The sequence below is a fragment of the Acomys russatus genome, chromosome 4 (assembly GCF_903995435.1).
Source record: "Acomys russatus chromosome 4, mAcoRus1.1, whole genome shotgun sequence".
NCBI classification, from domain to species: domain Eukaryota; kingdom Metazoa; phylum Chordata; class Mammalia; order Rodentia; family Muridae; genus Acomys; species Acomys russatus.
In genome coordinates, this window is record NC_067140.1 from 24,425,172 (window position 1) to 24,451,008 (window position 25,837).

General features: G+C 48.1%; 1 protein-coding gene across 3 annotated transcripts in view; it reads left to right on the forward strand.

Annotated features, from left to right (window-relative positions):
* Phactr3 (phosphatase and actin regulator 3) overlaps positions 1–25,837 on the forward strand; it is a 212,673-nt gene that overhangs the window by 52,793 nt on the left and 134,043 nt on the right. Inside the window, exon 1 of one of the 3 annotated variants that reach the window (XM_051143927.1) lies at positions 23,548–23,711. The exons of the other annotated variants lie outside the window; for them this stretch is intronic. The gene's annotated coding sequence lies outside the window, so the exon portion shown is untranslated. Of the gene's footprint in view, positions 1–23,547; positions 23,712–25,837 lie in introns of those variants that run through there. 3 annotated transcript variants of the gene reach the window in all.

Below are 25,837 nucleotides of genomic sequence, written 5' to 3' on the forward strand. Positions count from 1 at the left end.
CTGGAGAAACATGCTGTGCTGGCTGGTCTTATGTCAACTTGACACAAGCTAGAGTCATTGGAGAGGAGGGAGCCTTCATGAGGTCACGCTGTAGGCAGCCCTGCAGGGCAGTTTCTTAATTAATGGTTGATGGCACAGGGCCAAGCCTATTATGAGTGGTGCCTTCCGTGGGCTGGTGGTGGTCCTGGGTACAGTTGGTAGCGGTCCTGGGTGCAGCAGGCTAGTGGTGGTCCTGGGTGCAGGCTGAGTGAGCCATGAAGAACCATCTAGTAAGCAGCACTCCTCCATGGCCTCTGCATCAGCTCCCCATCCAGGTTGCTTCTGGCCATGAGTTCCCGTCCTGACTTCCTTTGATGACAAACTGTGCTGTGGAAGCTTACGCCAAATAAACCCTTTCCTCCCCAAACTGCTTTTCGGTCATGGTGTTCATTGCAGCAGTAGAAACCCTAACTAAGACAAGCGTTACATGTGGGAATGAAAACAGTCTTGACTCAGCTTGTGGCATGAAGGAAATGAATAGTGATGTCGGCACAGTTCAACCCAACATGTCTGCTCTGTGTCCCTCCAACCTCCTGCAGAGAATTCTAAGCTCTAACTGATGGGGTTGGGCAGTGGTCTGGGTTCTCTGCAGGGACTCTGGGGTCTGATGGTCTGGGTTCTCTGCAGGAACCAACCTCCACAAGTGTACCATAGCCTGCACATATCCACACACCTGCACACACAATAGAAACTGTGTGCCATGGCCTGCACAGACCTGCACACACAATAGAAACCGTGTGCCATGGTTCCGCTGACAACTTGCAGGGTCAGTTCTCCATGTGTGATGGGAACAGGAAGCACTGATTTTACGTCATTGTGTTTTGATAGAAACAGCACTTCTCAGAAATTAGCACAATGCCTCCTACATATGAATATGCATTGTATATACACGTATGCATACGTATCTGTCATCTGTCTGTCTACGCTCATTCACAAGCATATACACATGCATGCATGCACACATGCACAGATGCGTGCGCATACACACACACACACACACACACACACACACACACACACACCTGACAGGAGCCTCATTCTGCTTCCCATGTATCTCAGGTTGAGAGTGCTGATGCTGAATGGGAGAGTTTTCTCTCTTTTTAAATTTCATTTATTAATTTATTCAGATTACAACTCAATTGTTATCCCATCACTTGTATCCTCCCGTTCCTCCCTCCCTCCCGCTTTCACCCTATTCCCCTCCCCTAGGTCTATGACCGAGGGGGACCTCCTCCCCCACTATATGGTCATAGGCTATCAAGTCTCAACTTGGTAGCCTGCTTATTCTTTCTTTGAGTGCCACCAGGCCTCCCCTCCAACGGGAAGTGGTCAAATATGGAACACCAGAGTTCATGTCAGAGTCAGTCCCTGCTCTCCACATAACTGTGGAGAATGTCCTGTCCATTGGGTAGATCAGAGTAGGGGTTCGGTGTTTACTATTGTATTGTCCTTGGTTAGTGCAATAGTTTGAGCAGACCACCCCTGGACCTTGATCTACCCATCACAATGTTCTTCTTGTATGTTTCTAGGACCCTCTGGGTCCTTCTATTTCCCTATCTCCCGTATTTGTCTTACCTAGAGTATGGGAGAGTTTTCTAAAACTCAGGTTGGTCCTAAGTATTACAGTGCATCACAGAAGTAACACGAAGAAAGCGGCATTTCTCTTATTTGTTTTTATCTATGTGCATGAGTGTTTGCTTGTGTGTCTGTCTGTATAGCAGCACATGCACACATTGTTTATAGAAGCTAGAGAGGGACACCAAGTCCCCTGGGAATGTAGTTACAGTTAGTTCTGAGCCACTATGTGGGTGGTGGGAGCTGAACCCAGGCCCTCTGCAAGAGCAACGCGTTCTCTTAACTACTGAGCCATCTCTCTAGCCCCTAAAATGGTATTTTCTAAAAGTAGCCTGTGGTGGCTTTTAAAACAGGGTTAGTTGATTTGCCACCGAATGGAAAGTGCTGCCAATCTTTGAATTAGTTCCTTTCCCTCAGCCAGACAAGCTCCTCTCCACGGGACTTGCCGAAGGCTCATCAGCTTCCTCAGACAGAAGCAAGTGGGCTGGTTCCCTGGTCCTTCCTGTTGGCTTCGTGAATCAGGCTGGCACTTTTGTTATGCAGTGAGCAGTGTGTTCACCTTCCTGGTCTAGGCTAGAGCGAGGAGGAGTGATATCTCAGAACGGGTCTCCCTGCCGGATTCTGACAGCTGAATAGTCATCAGTTGGTTCTGAGTGGCACTGAGTCTTGGGGGGAAATAGTCCAGAACATGTGGGTTCTGCCACTGAAGAATGGATGGGTTTGGTGACGTGACAGCCAGGTGGGCATTGTCCCCTTCACTCTTCCACCTCTTTCCTTCTGATCTCTCTTAAGACTTTCCCCTCTGGGCTGACTTTCTGAAGGCCATCGTTGGGCTCCATATTTCCTAGAAGAAAGAAATAGTGTTAAGATGTAGTTTGTTCTTCCTGTCGCTGACGCTGTTGCCTACATTGGGGACCCTTTCCCCGCACTGGGTAGCCCTGTCTAGCCTCAGTAGAAGAGGAGGTGTCTAGTCTTACTGCAACTTGGTATGCCATGGAGGGTTGATATCCATCAAGGCTGGCACATTTACGAAGAGAAACAGAAGAAAGATTGGGGGCAGGGGAGAGAAGAGGTGGAGGGAGGGGCTGGGAGGAGAAACTACTGTCAGGATGTAAAATAAATAAAAACTAAAAACAAAACAAAACCAAAAAATTTGCCAATACAGTAAGTTCATTATATTTCTCTGATAGTATCAATGTAAAGTTGTATGTGTGGATTAAATTAAAATTTTAAATTCAAGTAACAATAATGTCAAACAGTTCTAGCCCTGTTCCCATAGACCCAACTCCCTAGCCTGGTTTTTGGAGTTCAGTAAGGATTAAAGTCTCAGCTCCAGGTCCCAGTGACACCATTGATGGCCCTTGTGACCCCTGAGGCACACTTGCCTGCTCCTGGCTCAGTGCTATCAGCACAAACCAGAGATTTATATTTCTTTCCTTGTTCCACCCCAATGTTGAAGCATTGTATGTGATTCTGTTTTGTGTGAATGGTTAGTGTTGGAGCATGCCCAGGAGTTAATTGTGGAGGAGGTAGGCTGGGTGCCATCCCTGAAGAAAGGTCTCGTCTCATAGCCAAGATCCCTTCAGCGGCACATAGCTTTAGTTGTCATCAACAAACCTGCCAGTCTGGTTTTCCCATCAAAGCCTCAGACTCCAGGACAGGAGGGTCTAATTGCGTTCTTGCACCATCTCCTCCTTTATCTCACAGCCTGACTCCCTGTGTTGCCCTACTCATGGGCCATCCTGTCCTCATGAGCACCAGACTCTAGCCAGCCAACTCTGGGAAAGTGAAGAATTCTTTACCGTTAGTTAAGAAAAAAAAAAAAAAGTTAACCTCAAGAAAAAGTCCCTTGCTGTCCTGAAGCTTATCACCTTCCTTTAAGTTGCAGGCCTCACATAGGAAATTGGTGCTGTGACCTCTGAAGGCCTTGGCGGTTGTGGGGTGGGGAAGAAAACGCCCACTTAGGAATCTCAGATTGGTCCTCTAGGACCTCCGGCAGTTTCCTAGCCAGCAAGGAGTGGCTTAATCTGGTCATCCCAAGACCATGGGAGGCTGAAGACGGGACTCTGAAGACATGACCTTGTGGGACCAATCTCCCAATAGCTTTTCTTCCTAGAAACACGCTCGTGGCATACTTGGCTTAACATGGGTGGGTCTGTCCTTCCTCAACTTGCCAACATCCGTCACTGGCCCTCCCTTTTGGAGCTAATTAAGGAGGTCATGTTTAGATTAGTGACGTGAAGGGTGGGCTGTGTGGCTGTCATTGAAGGTGGAGAAGGTTGAATGGGAGACAAGCTTGCCTCAGTGTTGTGGCTGATGTTGGTCTCACCCATGGGAGGAGGGTGGTGCCTTGGCAACTGTCCCCACCCAAAGCACATACCAGGGCTTCCATGGGGGAAGCACCTGGTACAGTGATGGAGTTGGCAGGGTGGACTCTGAAGCTGCAGGCGACTCTGATCCCACATCAGCCATCTTGGCTGGTGAGTACAGCGTTTATGCGGTATGCAGTTGCTTATTTGAGTTAACTTCTGGATTTTCCCTCTTTGGCTTTACATACAGACACACAGACACAGACACAGACACACACACACAGACACACAGACACAGACACACACACACAGACACACACACACACACACACACACACGACTAATGAGAGTGAGATTTTTATGACAAGCATATTGGAAAGCAAACAGCAAAACAAACCATCTATGAAGTTGTTCTAAGGAGGTGAGAAGGGTGACAGGTGGGGCAGGACACCTCTGCTCAATACGCGAGGCTGTGAAGAGTCCAGCTTAAGACACAGAAGTGCTGCCTCCTGATCTCTGTGTTTGTTGGGCTACTGTGGCTTGAACCTGCATCCTTGTGTATGCTGGGAAAATGGCCTACCACTGGGTTCTATGCCCAGGAGAGACATGATTTTCTTGAAAGGAAATTTGAAGCATACTTTTGGCTTCTCTCACAGGCCACAGGCTACGCTGGCTGACCACTAGTTGCAAATGGGGCCCCTTGCTTTCCCCTTAAATAGCATTTGTATCTCATGTTGCCCTTTGGAGCCCAATCACAGTTGGGGGTGTGATTCTGATGAGGTATTTGGAGTGCTCCTGAGCCTGTTTATCTCTGCTTGCCTCAAAGACCCTCCTGTCCCTGAGTCTGAAGCACCAGTCCATCAGGGCTACAGTTAGAAGGGCTGACTCCAGCTCAGCCAGGTGCTCAGAGATTATATTGGAGCTGTTTTTATTTTTCCCTCCATTTTTGTAGTCTTATTTGGCAGCGTCTTTTCTGTCAGCTACAAGTGTGACAGATGATCTGGGAGTGTGCCTTTCATCAGAGTTACAGGTGCCCAGAGCATGGTTCATGCGGATCTGTGTCTTTTCAAATGAGATGCCAAGTCCTGGGCCTGGAGGCATTGCTCAGTGGCTAAGAGTGCTTGCTGCTCCTGTGGAGGAGGGGCAAGGTTCCCAGAGCTCAAACTGGGCTGCTCACAGCTGCCTGGAACTCCCTGTCCAGGGGACCAGATACCCTTGTCAGGGCCCTACAGGCACGCAATATGCACTTTCTCTACCCACTCCAGATATACATACATAATTAAAAAATTTAAAAAAATTTAAATTTAAAAACCAAGACCTGGGGAGGCGGCTAAAGTGCCAGAGAACCTGAGTGTGATCCTGTTACCCACATAAAAGCCGGGCATGGTGGGGTGTCATGGATTCCTGCTGGTCAGGAGGCAGTTAGGCAGCTAGATATCTCAGGCCCTGGGGCCAGCTAGCCTATGACCGGTGAGAGACTGTCTCAAAAGGGGAAATGTGAGGCTTCCCCTGAGGAACGACAGTACAGGGTGTCTCTCCCCTGCACATAGGTGCAGCTGCACACACGCCCGTGCACACGCACATACACACACTCACTAAAACCACGTATATAAAAAAAATAAAAACAAACGCCCAGCTCTCACTAGGTTCTTATACACTCTCCTCTCTCTCTGCCCATCTCCTCTGAAGATCAAAAGGTGAATTTGGCAAAGGTGATGAATAATTTACAGGTGTGTGCATATTTTCTTCTTGCAGGTATAGAAATAGATGGAACAGGATCGGGGAAGGATTTCCCTTTGGCAAAGGAGGAGCAAGCACATCAAACCGTAAACCCTGAAGTGGGAGGGTTTGCACAGAATGCTCTGCGCAAGCCCGAGGGAACCCTGCACTGTTTCTAGTCAGGTTCCTCTGAGATGAGGTTCTTAGAAATCTGTGCTTTCACTGCAAACCACAGCAAAAAAGGAAGGGAGGAACAAAGAAAGAAAGAAGGAAAGAAAGAAAGAAAGAAAGAAAGAAAGAAAGAAAGAAAGAGCCTCTCTATAGTGGCAGAGCCACCAATTAAACAATCAGAGGGAATTCCAAAGCAAATTCTATGTGATTGTGCCTGTGTTTTCCTCTAAAATTAGGGCAGTCCATGCTGCATGGACTGTTGTGCCAAGCTTTACACAAAGGGCTGCCAGTTCAAATGCCCTGGACTCCAGAGGAGAAATATGAAAAGCTCGCCCCTGTCTTTTGTGGTGTGTGCTGACTGTCCCTGTGGGAGGACGGGACTGAGTTTTAAAAAGCCACGGGAGTGTAGATTTTTCTCCTTAAAGTCAGAAGCCATGCTTTGAAACAGTACCGCACTCAGTGCGAGCAAACCAACCAGATGCAAAGCCTGTGCATCACATCCATGAATTAAAACAGGGCAACAGTGAGCACGCAGTGCGTGGGTGTGTGTGTGGGGGGGGAAGAGGGAGGATCGGGGGTGGAAGGGAGAGGGGGTGGGGAAGTGGTGAGGTGGGAGTCGGGGGTGAGTCCAGCCTCTGTGGTGGAAAGGGGGCACATTTCCTTGGGTTGGTTGCTCCGACCTCCTAATTCCCCTTGGGCCTTTGCTCTAGAGAAAAATCATATCCAGGCGCAGCAGGAGGCATCCTTGTCCATGCTAGAAAACTTGGAAATGATGGGAGAGAGCCACACCTGAGCCTTAGGTCCTTGTTTTTCTGGTGGTGACAGGGGTTGGGGTGGTAGTGGGTGGGGTGTGGATGCTGGTGGGTGGCAGTGGGTGCTGGTGGGGTTGAAAAGGCTCTGAGGCTTGCTGCCAGCACAAAAGCTCCAGTTCTGATGCACTTTAAAAAAAAAAAAGAGATTTATTTATTATTATGTATACATACATAGTTCTGCCTGCATGTAACACCTGCACACCAGAAGAGGCACCAGATCTCATTATATATGGTCGTGAGCCACCATGTGGTTGCTGGAAATTGAACTCAGGACCTTCAGAAGAGCAGCCAGTGCTCTTAACCTCTGAGCCATCTCACCAGCACCTCTGATGCACTCTTGCCACCCTTCCTCTCTCCCTCCTTCCTCTCTCCCTCCTTCCTCTCTCCCTCCTTCCTTTTTCCCTCTTTCCTTCTCTCCCTCCCTTCTTCTTTCTTTCTTTCTTAATAGGCAGTTGTTTGTTTTATTTTTTGTTTCTTTGAATACAAAGAGAACTAAGTCATCATAAGCACCAGTGACAAAATGTTTATCCTTGATAATTATGTAGAAGGATACCCAAGTGTGTGTGTGTGTATATAAACATATATATATATATACATATATATTCTCTCTCTCTCTCTCTCATCTCTTACTCTCTCTCTCTCTCTCCCTCATCTCTCTCTCTCTCGTCTTCGTGTGTGATGTGTTGTGTGTGTGTGTGTGTGTGTGTGTGTGTTGAAATTGTTTAAAAGAAATGAACCCACTTAGACTGCACTCCCTAGTGTGGTAAAAATTTTCATATCAGGAGCTCAAGGATGCCGTCTTCTGCATCCCTGGCCACAGGTCTGCGCTCCCAGTGCCTGTTAGTTAATATGAAATATAAATTGGGGATATTTAAAATCAAAAGGCTTCTCATTACAAGCTGGCCAGAAAAACCTCATGGAAGGACGTTTGACTATCTTTAGCAAAATCACATTCGCAGGTCACCTTTGAACTACGAATGCTGCTCTTAGGACTCTGGCTCAGAGCATTTTGGCAAGCCGTAAGGTAGTGCGCGTGTCGGGGCATTCACATTGCCGCTTTCCATTAGCACAGGAGGTCAGGAATGACTTGCACACTCATGAATACTGGATGCTCGGTTCAACAGCAGCAGGGGCATGCCGTGGAGTTTTCTGTGTCTGTAGAGACAGAGAGGGTGTTACCCGTCATGATGGAATATGGCTGTCTTGGCCACACATGCCCAGTTTGCATTAGCTTTCCATCCGTCCATCTGCCTGCCTGTCTGCCTATCTGCTGACCTATCAACATATCCTTCATGCGTCCACAATCTATTTTCTACCTATTTAATCTATAAGTCTGTCCGTTCACGTAACTGATCATCTAGTTACTATCTATTAATCCAGCCATCTATGTAAATAGAAATCTGTAATTTCCTCTAATTTTTTTGTATGGAAGTCAACATCACTTTAGGGAATGCATTCTAAATGAGCTCATTTTCTTTGAAGAAAATTCAACACATAGAATAATGTATCGCTTACTACTCTCTGTTCATCCACCTACTGTTTAGTATGTATTCAATCCACACAGCTGATTATTACAAGCTTTCTTTACAATTAATAAATGCAGAGAGACATATGCAGGACAATTTTTTCCAACCCTGAAGAAATCTCAGGTCCAGGCGATCATGATCAGTGAATGTCAATGTCACTCTATGATGTCATAGGACTTCATAACGTCTGCTCAGTGTCACTCTGTGACATCACTGAAGGGCTTTACAGTGGATGGGTCAGGCAAGAAAAACCTGCACCTGATCTCGATTTTCACTCTCCAGATGTGGACGAGCCTGATGCTGACTCACACGTGTCACCCCATAGAGATTCTTGCCTGAAAGCTTGGATATAAACTTGATATGTTACCTTCCACTGATGCCATTAGGAGGCAGGAGCTAGGCAGGTATGAGCAGGATGGGCACCGCTCAGATGAGCAGTGAAAGTACCAGAACATGTGCAAGCTTCCAAGAGGCTCAAGGTCAGTCATCATAGGCAGCTTCTTTATGGAGACCTATCACCACAGATTTCATACTGGTAGAGCCATGTGGCATAGGTTTGTGTGCTTGTGTGTGTGTGTGAACGCGTGTGCTTGTGCGTGTGTGTGTGCATGTGTCTGTGTGTGCTTGTGCGTGTGTGTCTGTGTGTGTGTGTGAGTGTTCTTTTACCAAACACCTTGGTTTAGTGCTTGTCCACACTTAAGTGTGTGATCTCTTTTCTTGTTGGGTAAAACATTGTTGTGTGACTATTTTTGGTCTGTTCTCTTGTTGGGAGACATTTGTTTCCAGTTTATGGCCAATGTCAAAAAAGTTTGGCTGATGGCAATTCTTATGTACACCTTTGGTAGGTAGATGGTTTTACCTCTTGGGCAAACTGCAGAAGCCAATTTGCCAGGATGTAAGATGGACCTACATTTACCACGCTAAGGAGCTTAAGCAGTTCCTCAGGGCATGGGTTGGTTCCTCCTGCTCCAAGTCCTTTCTAGAAGTGGGTGTTGAAGTCCATTTTAATTATGCTGTTTGGGTATGTGTGAAAATGACACCTCACTGTGACTTTCTAAAAATTATTTTCGTATCTAGGTTTATAGAGATGTAATCATAGACCTTAAAATTGATGCATCATGGAGTGGGTGGGGCCTCCCCGAGGATTGGACCCTCCAGCATTCCATCATGGAGTGGGGGTGGGGCCTCCCTGAGGATTGGACCCTCCAGCATTCCATCATGGAGTGGGTGGGGCCTCCCTGAGGATTTAGGTACTGGTAACGGAATTTTTATATCTTTGTAAATTCTGCACATTTTTATTACTTTTATTATTGACTCCTCCTCCTCTTCCTCCTTTCTTCTTCTTCTGAACAGGGTCTCTGTATGTAGTTCTGTCTATCTGGGAACTCACTATGTAGACCAGCCTAGCCTTGAACTCACATCTGCCTCCTGAACACTGGGGATAAAAGCAAGAGCTACCACACCAGCTTTGTCATTGATTCCCCCCCCCCCCAAGACAGGGGTTCTCTGTGTAGCCTGGCTGTTCTGGACTCGATTTGTAGACCAGGTTGGCCTCGTACTCACAGAGAGCCACCTGCATCTGCCTTTGGAGTGCTGGGATTACAGGTGTGTTCCACAGTGCCCTGTTGTGTGTCATTGATTTGTTTCATTCGTTTTTGTACAGAAGCCAGAGTTTTAATACAATTTCAATTTCTTTAAATATATGCTATTTTTTCTTTTAAAAATTTTAATGAAAATATAACTGCATAACTTTCCAACCCCTTCCACACGTTCCTCCCACTGTGTTGTCTGCTGTTGCTGGGTAAAGTGCCCCATATTTTCCATCGTATGGGGTAATAATCTGCTGCTCAGCTATTTCACTCTGTTTTCTTTGGGATCCTCTGCCTACTTTTCTAATCATGACTAAAAGTGGGCTGCTGAAGTCTCAGGCTATTATTTTTAGGCTCTTAATTTTCTTTTAATTCTATCAATTTGGTACCTTTTTATTAAAAAAAGGCTTAAACATTTAAAAATAATTAGTTATTTTACTTTATTTTGGGAGTGGTAATGGCCAGAGGACACATGTGGAGGTAAGAGGGCAGCTTGCAAGAGCCACTTCTGTCTCTGTGAGGCAGGAGGAGGAGGAGGAAGAGGAGGAGGAGGAGGAAGAAGAAATGGGGGGGAGAAATTGAACTCATGTCATGATGTTTGGAGGCAAGTGTCATTACCCATCTGGCCCCAGATGTTTCTTTTTCTACCTTGAGGCTCTAATTTTTTCCTTAAGTTTTTATATTTATTTTCATCTTATGTGTATGAATGTTTTGTCTGCATGTATGTCTGTGTACTGCGTGTATGCCTGGTGCACACAGTAGTCAGATCTTCTATGACTGAAAGTTACAGGTGGTGATGAGCCACCTTGTAGGTTCTGGGAATCAAACCTGGGTACTATGTAAGAGCAACAAGTGCTCGTAACTGCTGAGCTATTTCTCCAGCTTTGACGCTGGTGTCTGATGTGTTCACCTGCGCATGCACGCTCTTATTATTCCTTGTTGATATATTGAACCTTCACCATCATAGAACCTTTCTCTCTTACCTCCTTCTCACCCTGTCTCACCCTGTCTCTCCCTTTCACTCTGTCTGGCACTCTCTTACCCTCTGCCTTTCCCCCGCCTCCCTCTCCCTCTCTCACCCTCTCCCTCTCTCACCCTCTTGCACTGTCTTCAATGGTCTCCTGCAGTTCCTGGCCTGTGTAGCCATTAATGTTCAATGTCATCATGCTAATAACTACACCTGCTGTACCTCTTGCCCCTTTGCTTCTACAGCTCCTTGTTTTCTGGTCTTCCTTGGCTGTTTTTTTAATTGAGCTGTTTGTTTTGTTTTGAGACGCGGTCTCACTGTGTGACCCTGGTTGGCCTAGAACTCAGTATGTAGACCAAACTGGTCTCCTGTGCAGAGAGATCTGCCTCCCTCTGCCTCCTGAGTGCTGGCATTAAAGGTGTGCACCTGTATGCCTGCCACATCAAATGTCTTTTAACGTGGCACTTTATGTCTGTAGTGGCTGTTAGGGTTATTTTCTTAGTGCTTGCTCTGAGGATGACCATATGTACCTGAGTTATCAGAGTAATGAGCAGAAGTCATGCTAAACTAAATCTAAGCAGGTATAGACCCGCTCGCAACTGTTCTTTGTCCCTTCTGTGCTGTTAGACGAGGTACATCTGAGATATTGTGTCACAGGGCGTCACCACAGTGAGTATACCTCAGGAAGCTGAGAGAATGAGGAAGAGAAGGGGGATTTGGAGGAGCTTTGCTTTTGTCTTTGCTTGCTTCTTGCACCCACCTTGGAGCTTCTGTTTCTGGTTCTCTTCGATTGTTCTAAATTCTTGACAGCTGATGCCACTTCCTTTCCCCACATGGTTTTGTCCACACCCATGCCCTCTGCACTGTCTTGTTAAACACTTTACAGTTCTAGGTACAGATGCAGTAATGCGTGTGCGTGAAAGTACTTCCTTCTACAAACTAACTTTACCTTCATTTGGGATTAAAGGCATGTACCACCATGCCTGGACCTCAGCTTTTCTTTACCTGATATGTGCTCTCTATACGAGGCTGGCCTTGAACTCAGATCCGTTTGCCTCTGTCTTCTGGATTAAAGGCATGTTTGTATTCCAGCTGGATCATATAGACCTAGAAGGTCTTTAGATGTGATCTCCTGCCAGAGCAGCCATGTTCTGAATTAACATTCCTCTATACATGTGGGTGGGGCCATTTATGCAGTTGTTTGTTAAGCCAGACAATAGGTTAGGAGAAGTACTCCCTCCACAGTCTGTTATAGGCGCAGAATTCCCTTGATGGAACTCCTGGACACTTGCTTTTAGACTAAAGCATGCTGCCCTAGTTGGGGTTCTATTGCTGTGATAAAACTCCATGACCAGAAGCATCTGGAGAGGAAAGAGGTTCTTCCATCTCACAGATCTTGGGTCATACTTATCATTGAGGGAGTCAGGGAAGGACCTCAAGGCAGAAACAGAAGCAGTCAAGGAGTGCTGCTACTGGCTTGCTTTCTGTGGCCTGCTCAGCTCTGTCTTACAGTGCCCAGGGCTATCTACCCAGGGGAGACATGGTCTACAGTGAGTTGGACCCTCACCCATCAATCATCAATGAAATACACCATAGGCTAGCCCACAGGCCAATCTGGTGGAGGATATTTTCTCAACTGAGGTTACCTTATGAGTCTAGCTTGCGTCAAGTTGATATAAAACTAGCTAGCACAAATGTTCCTAGCTTTTCTAAGAAAACCTTTTAAGGCTGCCTTATGTTCTATTCAACTGAAAATGCCTGTAATTCACTTTTTGTTTTTAAAGACAGGATCTCATTATGTAGCACTTGGAACTTGCTATGTAGAACAGGCTGGCCCCAAACTCACAGAGACCCACCTGCTCTTATTTCCAAGTTTTAGGATTAAAGGTGTGCATCACCCCACTAGGCTTTTGGACTCTTTTGGAAAATAATTTTCTGACTTTAAGGTTAATGTTGACAATTTCTCTCCTTTTCAGCATTTTGAAAGTGGCATCCATTGTTCTTTGATTCCCATTGTTTTAGAAGAGAAGTTGCCATTTCTCTTGTTAAACTATCTTTTCTTTTTGCTAGTTCAAGATTTCTTTCTTTATTTTGTCTGTTAATATTTTGATTTCAATAAGTCTGGGTGTGAGTTTCCTATTTGGAGATTGCTCACCTTCTTAGACATGTGGCTTCAGTTATTTAAACCTTGGTGTGGTTTTTTTTCCCCCCTTCGTGGAGAGATTTTTAGATCTTATTTCCTTTGGATTTTTTTTGTTCTTTTCACTCCTCTCATTCAGGGACTCTTATACATACATGGATCCACTTTATGGGACACATCTTTGCTTTTCTTCATCCCTCCTCTTTGTAAATTTCTCTCTGGTTGTCATAATGAAAAACTATGTCAAAACAGTTACTCTTCTGTCAGCCCAGATCTGACTCTTAGTGATGTTTTCTCTTCAATTCAGTCCTATGAACCACACTGCTCTACACTAGACTTTATTCTGGATTCTTAGAGACAGTTCCTGTCTTGTCAAAATTTGCTATTTGGTTGGACATTGTCTTCTATTTCTTCTTTAAGAAAATACATCTATGGTCAGGCATGTCCAGGACAGCCAAGGTTACACAGAGAAACCCTGTCTTGAAAAAGAAAGAAAGAAAGAAAAGAAAGAAAGAAAAGAAAGAAAGAAAGAAAGAAAGAAAGAAAATACATCTGTTATGGTGGCTGTGAAGTTTTTGCTGAGTCTGATAACCAAGTTAGCCCTTTTTCTGGGTATTTTCTGTCATCTGTTTTTAGCCTTGTGTTGGTAACAATGTCCCATGTTTCATTCATCCTGGATTCCCCACCTCAAAACTGGACATTTTAGATAATATAGCATAGCGGCTGCAGACACTGGTTGCCCTGCTGTGGTCTTGCCACCAAGCACTTGTTTGTGTATTTGTGATATGCCTTGGCTGTTTTAGGATTCATTCCTTGTCCCAACAGTCAGGGTTGGAGATGTGGCCACTGGATTGTGCACAGTCACCTGAGACTGGGTCATCTTGTTTCTCTGTGTCATCCCGGCTGTCCTGGACTTGCTTTGTAGACCAGGCTGGCCTCAAACTCACAGAGATCCTCCTGCCTCTGCCTCCCTGAGTGTCACTGCACCTGGCTAACCCATCTCTCTTGACTTCCCCATTCTGTCTCCTCCTGTAACCTTTATGGGAAGCTGTCTGTCTCTGTTGACATTATATCAAATGCAGCCTCCACCAGTTGCCTGATGACTACTCTAGTTTTTGGCAGTGTCCAGGAGCATACAGTCCTCTGTATTGCATCCCTACTAAATTGAAGCCCCCTTGCAGGCCACTTTTTTGAGGCCAGTCCTTGAAGTTTGGCCAGAAGTGCTCTCATAAGCTGTCTCTGCCTTTGATTCTCCATAATAAACCAGCTGGCTCACAATGGGGCTTGTTACTGTTTTGGAGCTGTCAACATCTTACAGCTGTCCCCATTTTTGCTGGTTATCTGGTCTACTACTAAGGCAATCTCATCAGGGTTTCATTTGTGATGTTGTGTTTTTCATAGTACCATTTCCATTTGGGTATTTCTTACCATTCCTGTCTCAACTTTTCTCAGTTGATACATATTTTCAACCTTTCACACACCATTTTTTAAAAAATGGTTTTAAAAATGTTCCTACCTCCTCGTTGTTGCAGTAGCAAGGCGGTTGTGTATGTGTGAGAGTGTGGTTTCCTCTTTTGACTAGAAACAAGATTGCCTTGCTTCTTCGAGAGCCCTGTTTCATCCCTCATGCTCAATAGTTTGTATCACATGACAATGTGGATGCCCTCACTTTGCAGCCATCAGAGTTGGAGCGCTCTGTCCATGCTGTCAAGTTTGAACTTTGTAGTTCTAATGAATTCTGCTCACTGCCATTTGAAGTACCCCCGCTCCCCGAGATGGAAGAGTCACTGTTCCTCTTGTCAACAGTCAAGCCCTCGGAGATCACTCTGAGTGTTGTATAAGAAGTGGATGACCTTGCACACTCCTGAAGCTCGTTGCATCCAGGCTGGTGTGGGGGTGTCCTAAGGAGATGCCTTAGCTCCATGTCTCATAGAAGAGGTCTTCTCTAAGCTCTTTGGGCTTTGAAGGACAGTGGCCTTATAGGCAGCGAAGAGGCAAGACTCTTATAGAGGCCTTCCCAGGTCTACCCCATGCCCCATCCTTCAGAAACTGCTTGGGCTTTCTAGCATGTGTTTCTTTTGAGTCTCATCCATCCTTGGCCCCCCACTTTTAGAGGGCATCTGCCTCTTACCTGGCGGGAAGCTTCCCTCTTGCTCTACTTCCTGTTTCCTTGCTTTTCTCCTTGAAGAGCAACCAGTTGTACGTTGGGCGGGGCCTTCCCTGTATTCCAACCTGTCCTTGCCATCAGCATTGCACAAAGGGGTCAGCAGTCGCCTTTAATCGCAGCACTCGGGAGGATGAGGCAGGTGGATCGCTGTGAGTTTGAGGCCAGCCTGGTTTACAAAGCGAGTCCAGGACAGCCCAGGCTACACAGAGAAACCCTGTCTTGAAAAACAAAAAACAAACAAAAAGTCAGCAGTCTTCTCCTTTCACCTGAACAAGCCAGTGCCCTTGTCTTGCCAGGAGGACAAGGACAGTCAGCTTAATAATGTCCTCTGCCACCGCTCATTGTCCACCCTGGATTTCAGGCAGATGCCAGCCATGTGCTGTGGTTGTGTGACTGAGAAATTTCCACCAGCAGCTCATGCGTTTGAACACTTGGTCACGAGTAGGCACTGCTGTGTGGGATAGGGGGCGGTTGTAGAACTTTTAGGGTCTTTAGCCTCGCTGGAGGAAGAACATCTTTGAGCGTTTATAACCTCATCCCACTTTTTGTTTTCTCTTTTTTGCTTCCTGTTTGTAGAAGAAAATGTGATCAGCCAGCCTTCTGTTCTGGCTGCCTGAGGCCACACTTCACTCTCCCCAACATTATGGACTCTCCTTCCAAAACCCTAAGCCCAAATAAACTTCATCCCCTGAGGGTTGTTTGGATCTTATCACAGTGGGAAAGGAACTAAGATCCCAGTAAGCCCTGAACACCCACAGTGAGCTTGCATTCTCCTGGAACAACGCTGAGGTTATCAACTAAACAGTTAACACAGGGCTCCACAATAGCTCCTGCCCCTGCTGTGGCAAGAAGGAAGAAGTTAAATCAGGGAATTACTGGAGAGGCTCCGCTGGTCCTCACCCCTATGCTGTGCTGAAGTGCAGCTGGAAAGTGTGGCATGTTGTACGGTTTTGTGACACGGTCTCTCCACACTAGTCTACATCGCCTGAGTCTTCAGACCCAGAGAGAAGGGAAAACTGGGCTGCAAGCTTCACCAACAAGGGTGTTTGGCCCCATCCTCTGTGACATGTTGGAAGTTGGCCTTCTTGGGCTTCTGTAGGGCCACCTGAGTGTTATCTCCCACATGCCTGTGGCTTTGGCAACTCTGATGTCAGTTTGGCCATGTAGTGACAGACGTGCCTCTCAGTGGGAGTTCCAGGAAGCTGACTCAGGTGGAAATTTGATCTGTATGCATGAATGGCTCCAGCAGGAAGTGGAGCCTCTTCCTGTCCTCTGTGTGACAAATAGTGGCCATATAGTTTCTCTTGATTCCCACAGAGCTGCAGAGGGGACAGTTCAGAGACATCAGCCTGGTGCTTGAGAGACTCTGATGCCCACTAGTTAGTACCCCGCCTCCCCCACTCTCTCCCTTCCCTCCCTCCCTCTCTCCCTCCCTCCCTCCCTCCCTGCCTCCCTCCCTCCCTCCCCTTCTTTTTTCGAGTATGCAATCATTCTATCATCCTAGCATCTACTGAGTGCCAAGTGCCATGCAGGGCAGTGGATTGTGGTGATGATTAAAAAACCACCCCAGGAGCCAGGCATGGCGGTGCATGCCTTTAATCCCAGCACTCAGAGGCAGAGGCCGACAGATCACTGTGAGTTCAAGGCCAGCCTGTTCTACAAAGTGAGTTCAGGACAGCCAGGGCTACACAGAAAGACCCTGTCTCAAAAAACCAAACCAAACCAAACCATCCCAGGCCAGGCAGTGATGTCACACATCTATAATCCCAGCACTTGGGAGGCAGAGTCAGGGTGTCTAATTGTTTTCCACGAATAGGTAACTTTTACCCTGAGCCTCTCCAGGGAGCAGCGTTCTTCAGACATGAAGGGAAACAGGTGGCATAAGAGAGAGTGCACCATACTCCTCAGTAGTGTGGAGGCCCCACAGAGGGGTCTGTAGCTGTGGAGAGACACTAAGATTTGTCCTAACAAGGAAGGGGGTAAATGTGGAAGTGGTAGAGGCAGGATTTGGTCTGGATCTTTGAGGTAACCCTCTTCTGGAGAAGGAGGCAGAGGGAACTTCTCTGCTGTCATCCGGGTGGGAGTGGGAGGGCAACGGAGGCTGGGGATGGGAAGCGGCCGCAAGAGCTAAAGTAAGCTGGAGCCATACAAGAGGCCCAAATTCCCTGACTTGGCAGAGAAAGTGCATGTGTGTGCATGCATGTGTGTGCATGTGTGCATGCATGTGTGCATGTATGTGCATGTGTGCATGTGTGTACGTGTGGGGAGAGTACTTGTGTTCATTAGCTTTCTAGGAGTCCATGGCAAATGACCTCCGATATGGTTGCTTTGATGTGGGAGATGTATGCTCTCCCACAGAGCTGAAGTTGACAATTCTGTAGTCAAAGTGTGAGTAGGGACACACACACACACACACACACACACACACACACACACACACTCTCTGAAGATTCCTGGGAGGGGTCTTTCTACCTCTTGCACCTTCTGATGGTTCCTGCTGTTCTCAGCCTGTACCACAGCATCCCAGGCTCTACCTCTGTGCCCCACACCTTCCGTGTGTGTGTGTGTGTGTGTGTGTGTGTGTGTGTGTGTGTGTGTCTTTTGTGTCCCACTACTTCTGTGAGGACAGAGTCACTAGACTTGGGTTCCACCATAGCTCAGGATGGCCTCATTCTAGCTTAACTAATGAAATTTGCAAAGACCCTATTGCTAAGTGAGGTCCTCTGAAGTTCAGGGTGGACATGGCTCTTCAGGGGACAGTCTTTTGCCCACCATAGGGAGGAAGAGGGATTGCTTAGAATGTGTGACAAAGTACCTGATGGATGCAGCTTCAGGTGAGGTGCTTTTTTGGGGGGTTGGAGTGACAGTCATGGGTGTGAGGGCAATATGTTACGCCATGATGGGCAGGAGGAAAGAGCTCTAACAGAGGGAAAGAGAGATCCTTCAACAGTCTGACTTCAGTAGCACACTTCCTCCAACCAGCTCCCACCTTTCTAGCTCCCCTCCCCTTACAGATAGTCTATTCACACTTTGACTTTGCCGGCGAGGTGACCCACCCATTAGAGCAGAGGCCTCCAGATCCAGTCACCCCACAGAGCCCATTAGACAGCATCTAAGCCCCCACTACAGGAGCCTGTGGGGGGACATTTTATGTTTAGGCCATACCAGATAGCTCCAAAGTCCCATTTGGAGCTGATAGTGGCTTTGGAGGACAGACACCAGCATTAGGACACCAGACCAGAAACACACATGGATGTATATGTGACAGGACTGCCTCTAGTGAGACCCTTAAGTTAATTTTTTTTCATGAGTGAGTTTGGCATCTTTTGATACACTCTGACATAGTGACTGCAGTTCTGATATGCTTCTTGGTGGCTCAGTTTCTAAAGGCCTTGTGCCTTTCATGACATGACACCCACCAAAGTGCTACTGAGATACCTCATCCATGGTCTGTGTAGGCTCTGGGGCCCACTGACTAGGTCTCTCATCACAGTCCTGCCCCTTCTAGCTCTGTGGCCTCGGAGTGGACTCTGGCCTTCTCTGAAGTTTAGTTACTATATTTGTGAAAGATGAAAAGTCTTAGCAGTGGGCTGCAGGCAAAACTGTGGAGGACTTGATTATGCTTATGGGACTCTGCTGGTTCTGTGTGTTTGGGTTTCACTTTTTTTTTTTTTTTTTTTTTGGGGGGGGTGGAGTTTCACATTTTTAAAACTTTCTTAAATCTTGAAGATGTATTTTTTTTTATTTTTATGTGTATGAGTGTTTTGTCTGCGTGTATGTCTGTGCACCACATGCCTGCCTGATGCTCACACAGGCAGAAGAGGGCACTGAGCCCCCTAGAACTCTAAGTTACAGATGGTTGTGAGCCACTATGGAAGTCTTATTGGGACCAAACCAGGATCTTCTTTGCATTACATGTATTGACTTGTTTTCCCCTTTCCTTAAACATAGATTCTCTCTCTCTCTCTCTCTCTCTTGGTTTTTCAAGACAGGGTTTCTCTGTGTAGCCTTGGTTGTCCTGGACTTAATTTGTAGACCAGGCTGGCCTCGAACTCACAGCAATCCACCAGCCTCTGCCTCCCAAGTGCTGGGATTAAAGGCGTGCGCCACCACACCCCGGATCTTCTTAAGAGTGACAAGTTTTCTTAACTTCTGAGCCGTCATTGTAGCTCTAAAGTATTTTATTTTTATTCATTTGTGTGTGTGTGTGTGTGTGTGTGTGTGTGTGTGTGTATGTGTGTACACGTGTGCATGCATGTGTGACTGCAGTGCTTATGGAGGCCAGAAGAGGGCATTGGGCACCCTGGAGCCCAACACCCTCTAAAGGATATAGGATGTAGATGATAAAGAGAAATCCCAGGTTGAAGGGAAATCAAAACCTGTGCCTCTCTACCTTCCCTCGCCTCAGCAGCTCACTTCCCTGGTCCCACCCTTGACCTAGCACCATGCAGAACGTTTCTTCCTCCACATGAACCTGAACAGCCCTTTACTCTGATCACATCCTGCCTCTCAGCTTCCTTGGGACCTTGTCCTCTAGTCCTTTTGGAGGCTCCTCCAGGGATCCTTCCTTTCCTGGCATAGTTCTAGCCACATGATAACCGAGCCTGGATCCCCAAGACCATTGGCTGATGTGCCTTTGACTCTCAGTTCCATGTCCAAGTCCCAACATTCTCCCTGAGCCTAGCACTGGGCTCCTCATTGCAGAGACCACACGGTGTGCTTTGGCGTGTTCAGCTCATGGCGTCCCACCAGGGCTGAGACCAAAGAGCCGTTTGCCAATCCATATGGTAGGATCAGGGAAGCAAAAGCATTCAGTCCATTGCTCAATGCTCACCGTCGACACTTACCATGAGTACCATGCCTCGTCTTCAGACCCAGCAGATGCCCCCATCACTCAACTCCTGCTGAGCCTCTGGGTAAGCCCTCTCCTGTCCACCTCAGGGGACGATTGACCTTCAGGCTCCGTGAGGCTTGAGTACAGGACTCTCCAGGCCCCTCTGCCCGCTCCACCCTCTCTCACGAACAGTGCCCTTCTCTCCTCACTAGTGCAGTGTGCTTACTTTGCACCTGGCTCGCTGGTTTTGTCTTATTTTGTAATCAAGCAAAAGCATCTATTTCAAGTAGTCTAAATTGAAGTTTCATTTCCCAAATTGCAGGCACGGCACAAGCAGTCTCCCAGGGAAACACCCACTTTAGCAGAAATTTACTTAGCTGTGCCCCTGGTGTAGGGGCGTTTGCAGAGCTTTAAAATGTTTGCTGTGATTACTAGCATTGCAGGGACTCCTTCATGTCTGTGGCATTCATGGCATTTGGAATAGATTATACTTTTCTCAGGATAGAGTCCGAGACATAAACTTGAGCAGGTGAATGTTCTGGGGCCTCATAAAACACAAGCAATCGACACTCCAAAGGGTTGTGCTAACGTAGGATGCTTCCCCCTGCACACCGAGGCGCTTGATTTCAGTGTGCCCCATAATGCCTGGGGAAGGGGTGGAGAGCTGAGCAAAGACAGTGACGGTATTTGTGCCTTTCGGAGCTCAAGTGAAACGAGTTTGTCTTGGAGCACAGTGCTGGGTTCATAAGCTATGTGCTCGGGCACTGGAACAAGAAAAAGCAGAGGGTGAGGCCAAGATGTGGCTTGACAGGCAAGTGCTAGTTAGACAGGCTTCCCACGGGCTCCAGGTTGAACTGGGTGGCAATACCCTGTGGGAGGTGGGGCCGGGGCCAGGGTAGGGGAAGTACATGCACCTTCCCCGAAGAAGGAGCACAGGTAGAGATGGATAAAAGCAGGTTTCCTAGTGTCCTGGTTGTGGTGACTGGATTGGACTGGTTTTGAGTGTGCAGGGCTTGTGATGCTCAAAGGTTACAGATATCATCTTCCCAGGGGCACTAGGAATTGTAAATAGGCTATTGAGGTAGCGTGGGGCATTAGGGGGTTACAGGAACACTAAAGGTTGCAGTTAATGCGAGGAGGCTACCGGAGGCCCTGGACATAGTGTGCTTGTCAGCAAGAGTATGGAAGTTCTCGGGGCCCAGAACCCCAAGGACAGTTTGAGTGGTCCGGGTGTGAGTAAGAATGAAGATCCAAAGAGAATCTGGACTCAGGGACTTGGAGCCAGAGGAAGAGAGGCCATAGGTCTGGTACCCGATGCACACCCATGGTGGGAAAATGGGTGGCCAAAGCTGGCTCCTTCTCATTTGTGCTTTGGGTGGCATAGTGGACTAGAATGCTTTCTGTGGCTCGTTCCTCAACCTCACAGAGACACCCTATGTGAAGACACTCTTTGGCATCAAGTGCCATGTCGTCAGTCTTCAGCCAGAGTCGGGGGTGGGGGTCACCCACATGTGCCCTGGGTCTACCCATGCCCAGCCAAACCACCAGAACCCTGGTTTATTGCACAGGAACTAAGAGTGAGATCTAGTAGCCCAAGGGGTCAGTGAGGGGTTCAGGATGGGAAGGGTAGTGGGGTACAAGGCTCAGGAATGCCTCTGTGTGACAGTTACACTGGTGATGCAGAGACAGAGCTAAACAGAGAAACAGTGAGAGGTAGGGAGATCAAGAAAGCTCCAGACTGAAGCAGAGATGGGGAGAGGGAGCAGCAGCTGGCTCGCTGTGCACACAGGGCAGATAAGGGGCCCAGGTGATGGAGGGGAGGCACGTGTAGAAGGCTGGCTGGTGGTCCAGGAGCCTGGGACTCTGGAGGTCCCGCTCTATCACCCACTTTCCACTTGAGTAGTCTGAGTGGACTCTGGCTCCTCGCCCTCTGTCTTCTTAAATAATGGCTTGCTATTGTGGCACAGAAGCACCACAGCCTCACCCTCAAATGACATTTCGTGGCTTCCTGTGACCAGACTGGCAACCCCAACCTGAGGCACAGTGTCTGAGATGCCAGGGCAGTGCTGCTGTGACTGGGTGCTGGGATGTGGATCGCTGGATCTCACCACAGCTGGTGGGCTTTGATAGCCTGTTTCCTGAGAGAGAGAGAGAGAGAGAGAGAGAGAGAGAGAAATGTCTGCCCATAGATCAACCGGAGGGAGGCCAGCTCAGCAGGACTAGAGGCCCCACTCCCTCCACAGCTGCCTCCACAGTGACCCTGGGTCTAGTAGTGACCTCTGTCTTCTGTATCCTTGGTCTAGCTGAGTGCCCTGGCTTCTTCTGAGGCAGGATGAGGCTTAAAGGTGTCATGAGCCAGGCAAGGACTCTCCAAAGGACAGAGGCAATTTGTCAGGGTCATTAGTGACCCTGGGATTAAATTACCCAGAATCCTTAATGGAAAGTGGTTCTGGGCAAACATGCAATAGAAGTACAGTCCCTCCAGGAATTTTCTGTGGGGCCCTGGCTCTGTGTTGGGGCTTCACTCTTGGGGTTCCTCTATCTCTACTGCCCCTTCCCTCTTCTTCTCTCCCTCCTCCAGTTCATGTCCCCAAGCCTTCCTGCTGAGGTCTTTGTTTATCTCATTTCAGCTGTGGGGAAGGGTACCTGGTGTGAAGGTGGACACTGGGAGGTGAGGAGATGCCCCTCATGATGGGGAAACAGGGTTCAGTGCTCCCATTTGCACTTGGGGAAGGATCTGAGCCATGCTGATGTCACAGAAACCTGGTGACAGAGTTTGGCTAGTTTGCTTCTGGCCCGGGCTGGCTCTTTGTGGTAAAGAAAGGGTGTGGGCACCATTCTCACCTCAGGGGCTCCTCTGCCTTTAGGGGGTGTGGGCAGTGTGCCAAGCACTTTGGCCATCATAACTGAATTAGAATGCAGGGCTCCTGAGAGTGCCCAGCGGGCACAGGTTAGGCGCATTGTTGAAGTCCTGTGATGTGAAGGCGCACCCCAGAGAAGCCTTTGCCATCGAGGCTGAGGATGGACATTCTCACCCTGGGCTCCACTGAGGCTGACCTTCTTGTCCCATGCCTGAACCAATGACCCAGGGACCTGGAGTGAGTGTGGGGTGTCAGGCGAGCCTCACACACTGGCCTCCCCATCACTCTGTGACATGACTGGGGGTCAGCATCTTTGTCCATGGGTTGAGGGTCAGAATCCCCTTGCTGTAGAGTGGATCATGAACACACAGGCTTGGCTCCAGACACAGTCAAGAGATCAGGACTGCAGGCAGGGGTGTGGGAAAGTCACACCCCTAAGAAGTCTCTAAGAAAAACATACTCCCGACGCCCCCCCACCCCCCCACCCCCGCCGCTCTGTTATCCTCGGAACTATCCCAAGTCTGAGGAGCAGCTGCTGGAAGAGCGGGTTTGTATATGAGGCTTAGGGCTTCTGTTCTGGAGAGTTCTGCCTCACTCTAGTGGGCTGCCAGCCCAGGCTGTATTCCTGGAGGTATGGAGCAGAGTGGGGGCTGGCAGGGACCAGGCCCTTGGTCCCCTGAGCTGCTCTTCTGGCCCTGGGCTGCCCTCCTCACCCCAGCTCTGCTCTGCTCACTCATATCTATATTTAAGAATGTTTAAGGTAATAACGGGCTTCAGCCCCCAAAGGCAGACAGAAGCTTCCTTGCAATTGCAGTGTTGCACAGCGCTAGCTAGGCTGGAAGATTTTCAGTGAGTGTGAATGAGCGAGTGAGCAAGCCTGGGGCTCCTTGCCAGCCTCTGCCTCCCAGGGCACCCGGGAACATCCAGGAGCCGCAGGGACGCCGAGTTGCTGGGGAAAATGGAGACTTCCATCCAGAACCACCCCTTGACCTTGGCCATGAGGCAAGTTGAGTCCCCCCTAAGGGTGGGCAGCTATTTCAGGGAGACCTTTGATGGTCAAAGGCTGAACACATCCTTGCTGCAGCTTCTAGAATCAAGGGACTATGTTGGATGGGAGCATGGGGTCTGGGAGGGTGCTGACCTTCTCCCACGGGGCAGATTCTATTTACTTGCCCCCCTGGGTCAGACCAGGGCCAGCCCTGAGCTTGTACCCTAGAGCCCAGAAAGAGCCGGTAGGTCAGCCTTTCTTCCCATGGCATGTCATTGTAACTTATTACTTCTGGGCTAGACACAAAAGCTTCACCTGCATGCCTTTTCATCCTGTACTCCGGGGTGATTTCCAGGAAACAATAGGTTGCTGCTTCCTTGGGTCTGCCTTCGTTTTGTCTCAAGCCATGTTTTGTGAAGATCCGGCATGTAGTAGAACCTCGCTGGTTGGCAGTTTCAGCATTCATGTATGGCTGGAGATAAACCTTTCCCTGTCAGGAGTGATTGTCCCCCTGGGGGTCTCTGTCCCAACATCCCAGCTTGGGGATGTATGAGGGCTACTGTTTGATTCCGTATTCAAAGCATTCAATAGGTTTGGAAGTAAGGTTGGGGGTCTCGAGTCAGGATGGTATATGATTTCAAGTTCATGGCTTCCTAAGGGGCCTGCCGTGCTCCAGGCTGCGTGGATGCTTTGACCCAACAGGAACCGAGTGTTCTGGATCCTGAGCACTTCAGGAGAAGGGAGAGTTCTGCACCCTGACAGACTCACCCGAGCCCCCGCCCCAAACCTGCTTCCTCCTTAGGGGGCCTGGAAAGGTCAGCTCACATGTCTGGCATGCAGTGTGGGTTTTGGGTTTTGTATTGTGGGTGGGGTACAGATCGGTGAAATACATACTAATTTTAAAAAACACAACCTTTAAGAATAATACACACACACACACACACACACACCACACACACCACATATATGTAATATAAACACATGGCTGAGGTTCATTCAGGAGTAATCAAAGCTGGGTTGTCTGGGTGACGTTCAGTTGCCACCTAGGTGTGACTCTTGCAGAAGGAAACATTCCCAGAATGATCTGTGAATTCACTGCTGTTCAGCTTCACAACTTGTACCAGTGAGGTAAAAAAATAAGAGGAAAGCCCTCATGGAAACACGCTGTCTCTTTATGTACTTCATGGTCTTTCCCTGTGCCACACTCATAAGTAAGCAAGTAGTTTGCCGTTCTGTGGACAGGTAATATGTATACATTTTTTTTTATATTACATTTATATTAATTCCTCAACTGCCAAGGTGTGCTGTCCCCAGTCAGTGTTGCAGACCCTCAACGTAGCGTCTAGACACTGGTGTTACATGATGCAACCCCCTTGCTTGTGGGGTAATGGTTTAAATCCTGCATGTTCAGAACCTCATTGTGAGGAGCAGCCTGCTTCCCTTGAGTCACGCACTGTGAACCTGCAGAGTTGCCAGCACGAAGTCCCCAGCCTGAAGACCCAGTCGGATCCTCCTCTGGATGTGGCTGAAGCCAGTTTCTCTTGGGTCGCAAGCTTGATGCTCCGGAGCCCTGGAGCTCTTGTGCTGAGCCCGGTGGAGCTATTTTTAGCTCCCTTCCCTCATGCGTCCTGACATCATTTGACATGTCACAGCTGAGTCTCTTCTGTGCACGGCAGTTACTGTACTCTGTAATCTGTGTTTTGTGGGACAAAAATAGTCCTCACCAAGGCACATTTATTTACCGTGCATTACATTTATTATTTGGGAGGAAGTTAAGATATCAATTAATTTTAAAAGAGCAAAAGAGTGCCGTGGAGAGTGTGAGAACTTGAGTCTGATGCTCAGGACACATACATCAGCTGGATGTGGTAGTGAACCCTTGTAACCCCGACATTGCAGAAGCGCTGACAGACCCCTGGGGCTCCCTAGCCTGCCAGCGGAGCCTAGCTGATGAGTTCAGAGCAGCGAAAGACTGCTCAAGAGAAAGGTGAAAAATGAAGGCTACCTCAAGCCTTCCCACTGAGACACACACATGCACATGAATGCGTGTGCACACACACCACCATATACACAGACACAAAAGTAGAGCCTATTTCTTTTATTTTGTTTCTCTTAGTCTGCCTGGCCCTGACCACCAAGG